The sequence below is a fragment of the Mus caroli genome, unplaced genomic scaffold (assembly GCF_978045245.1).
Source record: "Mus caroli unplaced genomic scaffold, Mus_caroli_1 scaffold_11, whole genome shotgun sequence".
NCBI classification, from domain to species: Eukaryota; Metazoa; Chordata; class Mammalia; order Rodentia; family Muridae; genus Mus; species Mus caroli.
In genome coordinates this window covers 76,367,253-76,380,189 of record NW_028227266.1, presented here as the reverse complement: position 1 = coordinate 76,380,189, position 12,937 = coordinate 76,367,253, and the positions used below count along the sequence as shown (strand labels likewise).

Below are 12,937 nucleotides of genomic sequence, written 5' to 3'. Positions count from 1 at the left end.
TCCCATGCTCATTGATTGGCAGGATCAACATTATAAAAATGGCTATCTTGCCAAAAGCAATCTACAGATTCAATGCAATCCCCATCAAAATTCCAACTCAATTCTTCAACGAATTAGAAAGTGCAATCTGCAAATTCATCTGGAATAACAAAAAACCTAGGATAGCAAAAACTCTTCTCAAGGATAAAAGAACCTCTGGTGGAATCACCATGCCGGACCTAAAGCTCTACTACAGAGCAATTGTGATAAAAACTGCATGGTACTGGTATAGTGCCAGACAAATAGACCAATGGAATAGAATTGAAGACCCAGAAATGAACCCACACACCTACGGTCACTTGATCTTCGACAAGGGAGCTAAAAACATCCAGTGGAAGAAAGACAGCATTTTCAACAAATGGTGCTGGCACAACTGGTTGTTAACATGTAGAAGAATGCGAATCGATCCATTCCTATCTCCTTGTACTAAGGTCAAGTCTAAGTGGATCAAGGAACTTCACATAAAACCAGAGACACTGAAACTTATAGAGGAGAAAGTGGGGAAAAGCCTTGAAGATATGGGCACAGGGGAAAAATTCTTGAATAGAACAGTAATGGCTTGTGCTGTAAGATCGAGAATTGACAAGTGGGACCTCATGAAACTGCAAAGCTTCTGCAAGGCTAAAGACACCATCAATAAGACAAAAAAACCAGCCGGGCGTGGTGGCGCACGCCTTTAATCCCAGCACTCGGGAGGCAGAGGCAGGCGGATTTCTGAGTTCGAGGCCAGCCTGGTCTACAAAGTGAGTTCCAGGACAGCCAGGGCTACACGGAGAAACCCTGTCTCGAAAAACCAAAAAAAAAAAAAAAAAAAAAAAAAAAAAAGACAAAAAAACCACCAACAGATTGGGAAAGGATCTTCACCTATCCTAAATCAGATAAGGGACTAATATCCAATATATATAAAGAACTCAAGAAGGTGGACTCCAGAAAGTCAAATAACCCCATTAAAAAATGGGGCTCAGAACTGAACAAAGAATTCTCACCTGGGGAATACCGAATGGCAGAGAAGCACCTGAAAAAATGTTCAACATCCTTAGTCATCAGGGAAATGCAAATCAAAACAACCCTGAGATTCCACCTCACACCAGTCAGAATGGCTAAGATCAAAAATTCAGGTGACAGCAGATGCTGGCGAGGATGTGGAGAAAGAGGAACACTCCTCCATTGTTGGTGGGATTGCAAGCTTGTACAACCACTCTGGAAATCAGTCTGGCGGTTCCTCAGAAAATTGCACATAGTACTACCGGAGGATCCAGCAATACCTCTCCTGGGCATATATCCAGAAGATGTCCCAACCGGTAAAAAGGACACATGCTCCACTATGTTCATAGCAGCCCTATTTATAATAGCCAGAAGCTGGAAAGAACCCAGATGTCCCTCAACAGAGGAATGGATACAGAAATTATGGTACATTTACACAATGGAGTACTACTCAGTTATTATAAAGAATGAATTTATGAAATTCCTAGCCAAATGGATGGACCTGGAGGGCATCATCTTGAGTGAAGTAACACAATCACAAAAGAACTCACACAATATGTATTCACTGATAAGTGGATATTAGCCCAAAACTTAGGATACCTAAGATATAAGATACAATTTACTAAACGCATGAAACTCAAGAAGAATGAAGACCAAAGTGTGGACACTGTGCCCCTTCTTAGAATTGGGAACAAAACACCCAGGGAAGGAGTTACAGAGACAAAGTTTGTAGCTGTGATGAAAGGATGGACCATTTAGAGACTGCCGTATCCAGGGATCCATCCCATAAGCAGCTTCTAAACGCTGACACCATTGCATACACTAGCAAGATTTTGCTGAAAGGACCCAAATATAGCTGTCTCTTGTGAGACGATGCCGGGGCCTAGCAAACACAAGAGTCCATGTTCACAGTCAGCTATTGGATGTATCACAGGGCTCCCAATGGAGAAGCTAGAGAAAGTACCCAAGGAGCTAAAGGGATCTGCAACCCTATTGTCGGAACAACATGATGTACTAACCAGAACCCCGGAGCTCTTGTCTCTAGCTGCATATGTATCGAAAGATGGCCTAGTCGGCCATCACTGGAAAGAGAGGCCCATTGGACTTGCAAACTTTATAAGCCCCAATATAGGGGAATGCCAGGGCCAAAAGAATGGGAATGGGTGGGTAGGGAAGTGGGGGGCGCTATGGGGGACTTTTGGGATAGCATTGGAAATGTAACTGAGGAAAATATGTAATAAAAATATTAAAAATTTAAAAAAAAGCCTTGCAAGCTGAATTCAGGCATGTGTGGAGAAGGGTGTCCACCAAGTTAAGCTGGCTTATTCCTGAGATATAAGGATGGTTCAACATACATAAATCTATAAGTGTAATAAATCATATAAATTCTCTTTAAAATCCCATGATTATATATGTAGATGCAGGAAAAGCCTTTGACAAGATTCAACATGCCTTCATAGTAATGTAAGTCCCAGAGAGAGTAGGACTGAAGAGTACATACCCCAACACAGTAAAGGCATATAACAAGCCCACAGCCAGCAGTGTCCTAGTGGGAGAAAGCTTTAGGTGATCCCCTTAAAACCAGGATGAGACAGGGCTGTCCACTGTCCCTCAGTCTTCTCCAACATAGTGCTTAAAACATTAGACAAGAGAAGGGAATTAAAGGGATGCAAATAGGAAACAAAGTCAAATCATCTATATTTTGCAGATGATATGATATTATACATAAGATATTCTACAAAAAAATCCACCAAAAACCTAGAAGTAATCAACAATTCAACAAAGTGGCAGAGTACGAGATATACTTACAAAACCAGTAGCCTTTCTGCACACCAAAGCCAAGATACAGAGAGAGAGAGAGAGAGAGAGAGAGAGAGATATCATGGACATACTCCCATTCACAATAGCCTTGGAGAGTTAAAATATCTAGATGTAAACCTAGCCAAGGAGGCGAAAGACCACTGCAATGAAAAATTTAAGTCTCTGAAGAAAGACTGAGAAAGGCACAAGAAAATGGAAAGACTTCTTATGTTCATGGCTTGGTAGAATTACTACTGTGAAATGATCAGACTACAAAAGCAGTTTACAGATTCAGTGCAATCTCAACCAAAATGCCTACACCATTCTTCCTAGAAATTAAAAAACAATCCTAAAAGTTACACAGAGTCACAAACACTCCAGACTGCCAAAACAATTCTAAGCAAAAAGAATAGTCCTCAGAGGGATTACAATTCCAAATTTCAAGATAGATGTCAGAGATATTGTAGTAAAACCAGTATGGTACTGGTACAAAGACAGGCACAAGAACAGTGGAACAAAATAGAAGATCTAAGCATGAATACATACAACTACAGCTATTGGATATTTGACAAAACGCCAAAAACTTACACTGAAGAAAAGAAAGTATTTTCAACAAAGGTGCTGGGAAAACTGTCCATGTGTAGGAGAACAAAATTAGACCTGTATCTATTTCCCTTCATAAAATTAATTCCAAATCAAAGACCTCAATGTGGGACCTGAAATGCTGAAATATAAGCAGTGCCCACGAGATGTATGTATAGGAAAGGGCCGTCGGAATTGGATTCCATTTGCAGAGGAATTAAGACCAACAGCTGACAAGTGGGACTTCATGTCATGAAAATTATTTTGTACAGAAAAAAATCAAGTAAAAACAAAGTCCACAGATTAGGAGAGAATCTTTGCTTGCTACGCATCTGACAGATGATTGATATGCAGATTATTTATATATAAATATATAATGTATACTCAGAATGTATAAATATATATATATGAGTATAATGTATACTCAGAAACAAATATATAATTATATATACACATACACATACATAATTATAAATATATACAATATATTATATATATATTATATACACATTTTATATTTTATATATATAATATGTGTGTGTGTGTACTCAGAAGCAAAGTGAAGAAAACAAAAGGCCAACTAAATGTATGCTGTGGATCTGAAAAGAGAGTTCTCAAAAGAATAAACAAAAATGGCTAAGAGATACCTCAGAAAGTATTTATCATCTTTAACAATTAGGGAAATGCAAATTAAAACAATCTAAATGTTCTTCAGTTGATTAATGAGTAATGAATATGTGATACATGCATACCATGGAATACACTCTACTGTAAAGAAAACGAATGAAGTCATGAGACTTGCAATTAAATGGAACTAGAAAATATACTGAGTGAGATAAAGCAGACTAAGAAACTTTGAAAGTTTAATGTTCTCTCATTTTAAGCCCCAGATATTGAGATGTATGTAATGAATACGGTGAGGTATGTCATGAATACAGGTAAATATGTAACCTGTAGTAACCACAGAAATCAGGTGAGTCAGATGGGACCAAGGGAGTGGGGAATGGTGGGCTACAGGTACTATGAAGGGAGGATGGGAAAAATGGTTGGGAGGCTTTGACTAGGGCTGGAGAAGGACAATACAGAGGGAGAAGAGAGGAATAAATAACACTAAGAAGGTTTGAAAAGATATAGGGAATCACACTATTGTATGTTTAATTAAAATTATATATAGATACATATTTAAAAGCTACACCACTTGGGTGGTTTATGTTCCCCCAAGAGCCATGGATGATCTAACAAAAATTCCAGTACTAAGTTTGAGAACCCTCCTCCAGCGTTGTTGGTCAGCAGAGTCCAAGAGACACCCCCCCCCCAACAATATAAGCTATTGCTGCTCTTGGATACCTTCCAGAATTTGAAGGTAAGGACCTGTATTTGAAGACACCATGCCCTTTCAACATAGACATAGGACTTGGAGGGATAGAGCTGGAACTGACCTGCAAGCCTTATCCTCAAGGACTGACTCTCATAGAATCAGAAGGTGCTATGTAAGTTGCCAAGGTGTAAGAGCAGTCAGTATCCCTACCCAGTTATAAAGCCCATGGTCCACCAACATGAATGAACAAGCAAGATACCCCAAATGGTGAAATAGTGACATTTTTATCGTGGGAATAACCAACAGCTGTATAGGCTGAGTCAACTGGCGAGAACTCATGCCTGCTACTGTAAACCTGGCCAACTACCCCTGACTCAAGAGGTCAGACACAAGAGCACAAGAGGAGAAATTACTACTCTCAAACTTCTACACCAATGTATTTCTATTTTCTAAGTGCCCATCCTTATACCCATCAATAAGAATAATTCTTGTCCTGGGCAAATGGATGGACCTGGAGGGTATCATCCTGAGTGAGGTAACCCAATCACAAAAGAACTCACATGATATGTACTCACTGATAAGTGGATATTATCCCAGAAACATAGAATACCCAAGAGACAAGATACAAGTTGCAAAACACATGAAACTCAAGAAGAATGAAGACCAAAGTGTGGACACTTTGCCCCTTCTTAGATTTGGGAACAAAACACCCATGGAAGGAGTTACAGAGACAAAGTTTGGAGCTGAGACGAAAGGATGGACCATGTAGAGACCGCCACACCCAGGGATCCATCCCATAATCAGCCTCTAAACACTGACACCATTGCATATGCCAGCAAGATTTTGCTGAAAGGACCCTGATATAGCTGTCTCTTGTGAGGCTATGCCGGTGCCTGGCAAACACAGAAGTGGATGCTCACAGTCAGCTATTGGATGGATCACAGGGCCCCCAATGGAGGAGCTAGAGAAAGTACCCAAGGAGCTGAAGGGGTCTGCAATCCTATAGGTGGAACAACAATATGAACTAACCAGTACCCCGGAGCTCGTGTCTCTAGCTGCATATGTAGCAGAAGATGGCCTAGTCGGCAATCATTGGGAATAGAGACCCCTTGGTCTTGCAAACTTTATATGCCCCAGTACAGGGGAACACCAGGGCCAAGAAGTGGGAGTTGGTGGGTAGGGGAGGGGGTGGGTAGGGGAGTGGGGGGGGGGTTCTTGCCATTCATCAAAGAAGCTTCCTTTTGCAAGAACTGGAAACTTTTCTAGAGATCCACAACTGTCAAAATGCAGAGAATGAGTGAACGTGGGGTGCCCAGCACACCGTATAGGCTCTGCCCAGCCTATACATCTGCAGCACAGCTCCTGTACCTAAGGCTCAGGTAAAATCATGGAAGATGAAGAAGAAAGTCTGTAACCCCTGGAGGTTCAGGATGTCTATTAATAGATGATGTCCTCTAGATAAGTCTGGGGAAATGCACTGGTACAGGATATTTGATCACACTGTGGACTATGAGATTGAGTTATTTACTGAAAAAACAAAAAAAAACAAAACCAAAAAACTGTTTTTAGTCGTGAGGTGGTTCAGTGCTCGCATACACCTTTAATCCAAGAGCTTTCTGTTTTGTAAACAGGATTAAATAAAGTCAACCATAGGTGGAGCCAGCTACCAGTCAGACAGGGAGTGAACATAGGAAAAAGCCACAGAGAGTAAGAGGAAGTCAGGAAGATGGATAGAGAGACACAGGAAGTAGAAGGGAGGGGCATTTAGTTGGAGGGATTTTGGAGACCACGTGGAGAAGGAGAACTTCCTTTTCCTTTTGGGATGTCGGCTGAAGAGGAAGGTCAGCAGGGTGCTTTCTCTGCCTCTTTGAGCCATCAGGTTTTACCCAGCATCAGGCTCTTGAGTCATTAGTAAAATCAAACAATTGAGATTTTGTTACAAACAACAAGTCACCTATGAAATCTGAACAATATGGTTCCCTGGAAAAGACTAATATAATAATATTGCTGGGTGATATGCCAATGCATATATATATATATATATATATATACACACACACACACATATATATACACATACATATATACATATATACATACATACATATATATGTGTGTGTATACATATATATACACACACATACACACACATATATGCATACACATATATATATATAATGAGTAAATTAAAATGAATCAAATGTATATTTGACCAACTTAACTCATTTTAATTTACTCATTTGCCTATAGTAATTTAGAATATTTCTTTTCTATTTCAGAATAAATTCTGGATGCATTCTATTATTTTTTATTGAACTGAAAGCTGGAAAAGCATTTAACATGATTTTTACTGCTTTTCCCGCTATGAACTAAGTTTATGCTTCGTAGCAAGCCAATTTGTGTGCCAGCATTTGGTAGCCTGATCATATCATGTTTCCCATTTACCTAGGAGGTTCTGCTCAGATCACCCAGCGCTGAGGAGTGAGTTCCGAGCTCTCACCAAGCTACCCTGAAGAGGGGCTTCAAGATTCTTTTCCCAGTTTCCTGAATCACGTGTTGAGTTGTTCTTCTTGCTCACGGTGGCTCTGATGATCCCACCTTTATGCTCAAAGGGAAGAAGAGCTTTTCAGAGTGGTCTTGGAACTACCGATGGCTTGTGTTTTTCACAGGGTTCCTGCCATAGCAGGAAATGCTGAAAAGAACAGGCCATCCATAGCAGCGAAGCTTGTGAGATGGGATGAGCAGTGCCTCTTCCTTCGAGGGTTAAAGAAAAGATCTTGCACGGGGTGCAGAGAGTTAAAAGAGACTTCCTGCCCTACTGGAGCCTTCTGAAGCTCTGCCTCCGTACCTGGAGGGTACCCGGGTATAATAACATTTAATAGTAGCTGACAATAGTGCCACTGTCTCCTTTCCTCCATTCCCATACTCAAGAAGAGTTCTCCCTGGAACTAGGGAGCATGGTAAGGATGGATACCACACAGTTCCACAGGCCCTTCCTCTCTGCCCACATGGCTCCTGTGTCCTAGGCAATTTTCACAGTGAGGTATAATTATGGTATAATATAGTCTATCCCTGATTAACAGCTGGGCAGGCTTATGCAAATAATCACATTGTCCATCATCTTTTATACTTGCCAAATTTAAGTACATTAATAATTCCAAAATATAAACCGTCAAGTGTGTATCTATATGTGTTTAAATGTAAATAGATACCTCCATCTCTCTACGTAGTAGTCTATACCTATGATATAATCAATACATAGGGCTTATTGTATGTTAGCGTCTTGGGTATCTACTTTATATAATTTGATTTTCTAAGCTTAAATGACACAGAAGTCTTAAAATAAAAATCTTGTACTATGCTTATTTTACAAATGGAGAAATCAAAATTCAGAGAGTTAAAACTTTTTTCTATAATCATGCAATTCATATGCCATGTGTGTTGGAACAAAATTGAAACCCACACAACACCCAGCCTCTATTTTGCTTCTCTTTAATCCAAGGTCAGTTAAAGCCCATAGAAGAGGAAAAACTAGCTTTTTCCATTGTGAGAAAATTGAGACAGAGTGAGAAAGACCTATGGCTTATAAAATCAAATTGTACACATGGAGACTGTGAAATAGTTCTTTCCAGCCCCAGTTGTCAAAGTGTTTTTGAGTGAGAAGTAAAGTTTTTGAGGATGCATAAATCCTGTGGGGTTTCCCTGTTTAAGGTGTTAAGGATACAAAACTCCAGGAGGTTGGGCTAGTCAAAAATATAAGTGCCGAGAGGGGAGGCTTTTATGAGTTAATTTGGTGATTAGATGACTAAGTACTTCTTTGTAGGGGTCAGATTGAACATGAAATTATCACTTTTTTCTTAAAAATAAATATCGTCAGTGTCATACATTTAACGTAAGTAGGAGCTGTGCTTTGGTTTATTTACAGACATTGAGACTCTAAACACAAAATCAGCTACAATTTGATTCTCTGAGTCTAAGATACAGCATCAAAAAAAGAGAGATTTTGGTTTTGTTGAAAAAAAATTTTTTTTTGAGACTGAGCCTCTCTATATAGGTCAGGTTGGCCTCAAAAATCACAAAGATCCAGCTGTCTCTCCTTCTGAGTGCTGGGATTAAAAACATGCGCCATCGGGCCCAGCAAAGTTTTAACAAGAGGTGTTTCTTTGATTTCTTTGTCTTTTATGTTTGTAAGGGAGTTAGAAATTGAGTTTATAACACGCCCCCCCCAACTATGGCCTGTGGAAAATGAGTCTTAAAGCCTCAAATTTCTTTGCTTATCACAGAACTGAAAGTGAATTTTGGTATCAATTCTGCTCTAACCATCTGCAAGGCTTGAATGAAATATGGCATTTAGGGTTTTAGATTAACCTTTTCACAGGTTGGAGCTATGTTCCCACTAATTCTATAACCTCACTGGCATCTTTTGCCAGAGGTGCTGGGATCTTGTCTGGGACTACTTCCTCTCAAACAGCTGTTTGAACCCCCAGAATCAACTCTTTCTCAGATAGAGATGAGTCTGACAAGATTTACACAGGATCTACTCAACTAGTTGTATGTTATCACCCAACAAATAAAATATAAGAGGTGTACTTAGAATTTCAGATAAACCGGGATACGTATACATTAGAAATCCTTGTCCTAAAAGCTGGTTTGTATTGGCAGTTTATGAGGAGGTTCAAGTTGAATGGGGTTCTCTGCATTTTTATCTGTAGTGCCACTCTGGGTTTGTTTCTAGATGGGTCATGAGCTCTGAGGACTATTCCGAAGCCCACAGCCCACATGTCTTCATTGTACTTTGCTGTAAAGTGGCTCAAAGATTTTTGTTTGTTTGTTTTCTCTTTTAAGTTCCTGAAAAAATACACAATCCAAAAACACATCTAGAACCACTGGGCTGATGTTGCCAAGAACTGAAAACCTAACTGTACCCTCACCGGGAAGTGGGCAAGTTTGTGTCAAAGTACTGACTGTACATAAAATCATTCCTCTTCTCAAAGAAACCTGGTTTCTGGGCAAAGCCTGCAGAACAGTGGTCACTTGTGTGAGAGCATTCTTCCCACTGCCCACCACCCTGAGTGCGCACGTGTGCTGCAGCATCACTGTCACTGTCATGCCCCAGGACTGGGATACCACAGGACTACTGGCTAAGGGTGAGAATCAGCTGTGCCTGCTCCCTGTCCCTGATGCATTCCAAGGGCTGCATCTGTTGGGGCCCGTCAGCTCTGCCTCCCGGAATAGAAACAGACATGACCCAAGCTGCCCATTTTTAGTTAAGTCCACCGAAACAGGGATTCCACTTTGTCGCTTCGTCACCAAAATGATTTTTTAAAAATGTGAAACATAAATCAAGATAACCATATGTGCACATTTAGTACAAAAATCTATATTTATTTTCTGTCAACTAACAAATGTAGGGTATTTGCGGGGGTAGGGGTTCAATTTTGTCAAGAATATTTTGGGGAGTCGGAGGGTTCATTTGAGTTATTAATTCAGCTAAAACTAGTAAAATTGTGTCTTTCCTAAGCGGTTGTGTTGACTAAACCACATGTTTAAGTGGTTGCTAATGAAATTAAAAATGGAATTCTAAATTTCCTGAGCAAGCCCTAAGAATTTTCTTTGTTCTTCTTCTCCTCTATAAAATAGTGGAAGAAAAACGTATACTACTTAGAGATTTAAAACAATCATTACAAAGCTCATGTAATTTTACTTTTATAGCGTATCACTCATACATATCAGTTACTGTGTCTGTTTCCTTGGTTACAACATTTCTCAAATTCCAGGACAAAGTTTTCTGTCTCCCAACTTCAGATCAAGGGACATGACCTGTAGCACCCAGCTGGAGATACCCTGCAGGAAAATAGCTCTACTGCCACCAACACTCAGACACCCCCACTGTCTCCCACCCACACAGCCATACACACCCTAGGATCCAGTCGGCACGAGTTGGTAGTTGCGGTCCCAGCTTCTCTCTCCCGGTGTGAAGTGAGAGCCCGCTGGTAATGGGGAAGGTTTAACAGCAGACTCCTTTGGGGAGGTGATCTGTGGAGAGAAAGGGAGGGCGGCGGGAGAAGGGAAACCCACTGAGGAGTCACCAGCAGCCGCCTGACAAACCCTAGTGGCAGTAATTTTTAGAATCACCCCCTGCCATCTCACTGGAGCAAACAGGCTGAGCTTGCGCGCTGGCCTGGAGCAGCCTGAGCCCTCCTCTCCCTCTTTGGTCTTCAGCTCAGCTCGAGGACAACGCTGGGGAAGAGGGCGGTGCCCTGGTTGGTGGAGAGGGATTGGGTTTCTTGACCTGGCCAGGTTGTTTTGTTCATTTGTTTTTAAGTCTTGGACTCAGTGGATGCGAGGAAAGAAAATTAGCTAAACGGATGTTCAATTGCAATTGACAGAATTGAAGCAGGGACTTGAGAATTGTAAGAAGAGAGTTGTGGGCAAAAGTTAGCTTCTAGGAAGGTAAATAGCCGTCACCTCAGGTCCTGTGAGGAGACTGGTTATAAATAGACTGTTCTGTAGAGGAGGAGACATGTTTACCAGGACAGGAGATATTCTGCTACACTTCAGTATGGAGTTGACATTTCATAGTTTAACAAAGCCAGGCTTGTGACCAGCCCTCCATCAGCCATTGATTCACAGGAGGGTCCATGATAAACACACTTGTGCAGAAGCATGCTGCGAAATGCCTACTCTGGGAACATTTCAGGCAAGAAAAGCAATTCAAATGATTGTAATTGACAGAGGGCTCTTATAGGCACCTGGAGTACGAAATGACTGTTCTAAAGGTCAATGTGATATCATCTTCAGTAACGGGCAGATAGATCATTTAATAACCCGCATCAGTCCAATGTTGTCCGTGGCCTACTGAGAAACCTTTCTGCATTTTTTTAAAAGATTTATTTATTATTATATGTAAGTACACTGTAGCTGTCTTTAGACACACCAGAAGAGGGCGTCAGATCTCATTATGGATGGTTGTAAGCCACCGCGTGGTTGTGGGATTTGAACTCAGGACTTTCAGAAGAGCAGTCAGTGCTCTTACCTGCTGAGCCAGTCCCCTTTCTTCATTCTTAAATGCTATAACTGTGAGGAGTCCTGGATACTGGGGACAAGAGAGAAAAATCACGAAGAGAGAATTTAAAGATGCAGAGAGGCTCCCAGAAGCCAGACTTTTGGGACCATTGTGTAGCAAGAAAATATAATTAAAATGTATGTAGCCCAGGGTTAACAATGGAGGAGCTAGAGAAAGGACCCAAGGAGCTGAAGGAGTTTGCAGCCCCATAGAAGGAAGAACAATATCAACTAACAAGTAACCCCAGAGCTCCCAGGGACTAAACCGCCAACCAAAGAGTACACATGGAGGGAACCATGGCTCCAGCTGCATATGTAGCAGAGGATGGCCTTGTGGGACATCAATGAGAGGAGAGGCCCTTGGTCTTATGAAGGCTCGATGCCCCAGTGTAGGAGCATGCCAGGGCCAGGAAGCAGGAGTGGGTGGGCTGGGGAGCAGGGGAAGAGGGAATGGGGTAGGGTGTTAGGAGGGGAAATGAGGAAAGGAGATAAAATTTAAAATGTAAATAAAGAGAATATCTAATAATAAAAAATGTATGTAGCCTAGTATGTTAAAAATAAGCTCAAATGAGTAATCAACAGAAAACCGATGAGAAAATAAGAAAAACTGAAAACAACAGTGTTCTAATGACAAAATGGCAGCTTGGTAAGATCCACCAGAGGAGAGGAAGGTAGAGAGGCTGTAAGACAGGTACGATGTAGAAAGGGCTCCTGTCCTCCCTCCCCGTTTCTTCGTTTCCCTCTTCCCTTCTTTCTCTTTTTCTCCTTCCTTCTCTCTCTCCCCTTCTCCCTTTCTCCTTCTTTCTTTCTCCAAGACCAGGTCTTACTATGTAACTCAAAGTTAACGTGGAACTCACTATGTAGCCCAGGATACCCATGATCTTAGATGTTTGGCTTTCACTCATGGATCCTTAGCACAGAAGGTGGGAGAAGCAAACTCAGGCGGTTTATTTAATAGTTCACACTGTATAGAGACAAAGTTTGGAGCTGAGACAAAAGGATGGACAATCTAGAGACTGCCATATCCAGGGATCCATCACATAATCAGCCTCCAAATGATGACACCATTGCATACACTAGCAAGAGTTTGCTGAAAGGACCGTGATATAGCTGTCTCTTGTGAGACTATGCCGGGGCCTAGCAAACACA

General features: G+C 41.2%; 1 protein-coding gene across 1 annotated transcript in view; it reads right to left on the bottom strand.

Moving 5' to 3' along the window:
* The window catches only part of Klhl31 (kelch like family member 31), a 37,737-nt gene extending 26,814 nt beyond the window's left edge, over nucleotides 1-10,923 (bottom strand). Inside the window, exon 1 of the mRNA XM_021173304.3 lies at nucleotides 10,642-10,923. The gene's annotated coding sequence lies outside the window, so the exon portion shown is untranslated. The remainder of the gene's footprint in view (nucleotides 1-10,641) is intronic.
* Between the last annotated feature and the right edge of the window lie 2,014 nt (nucleotides 10,924-12,937).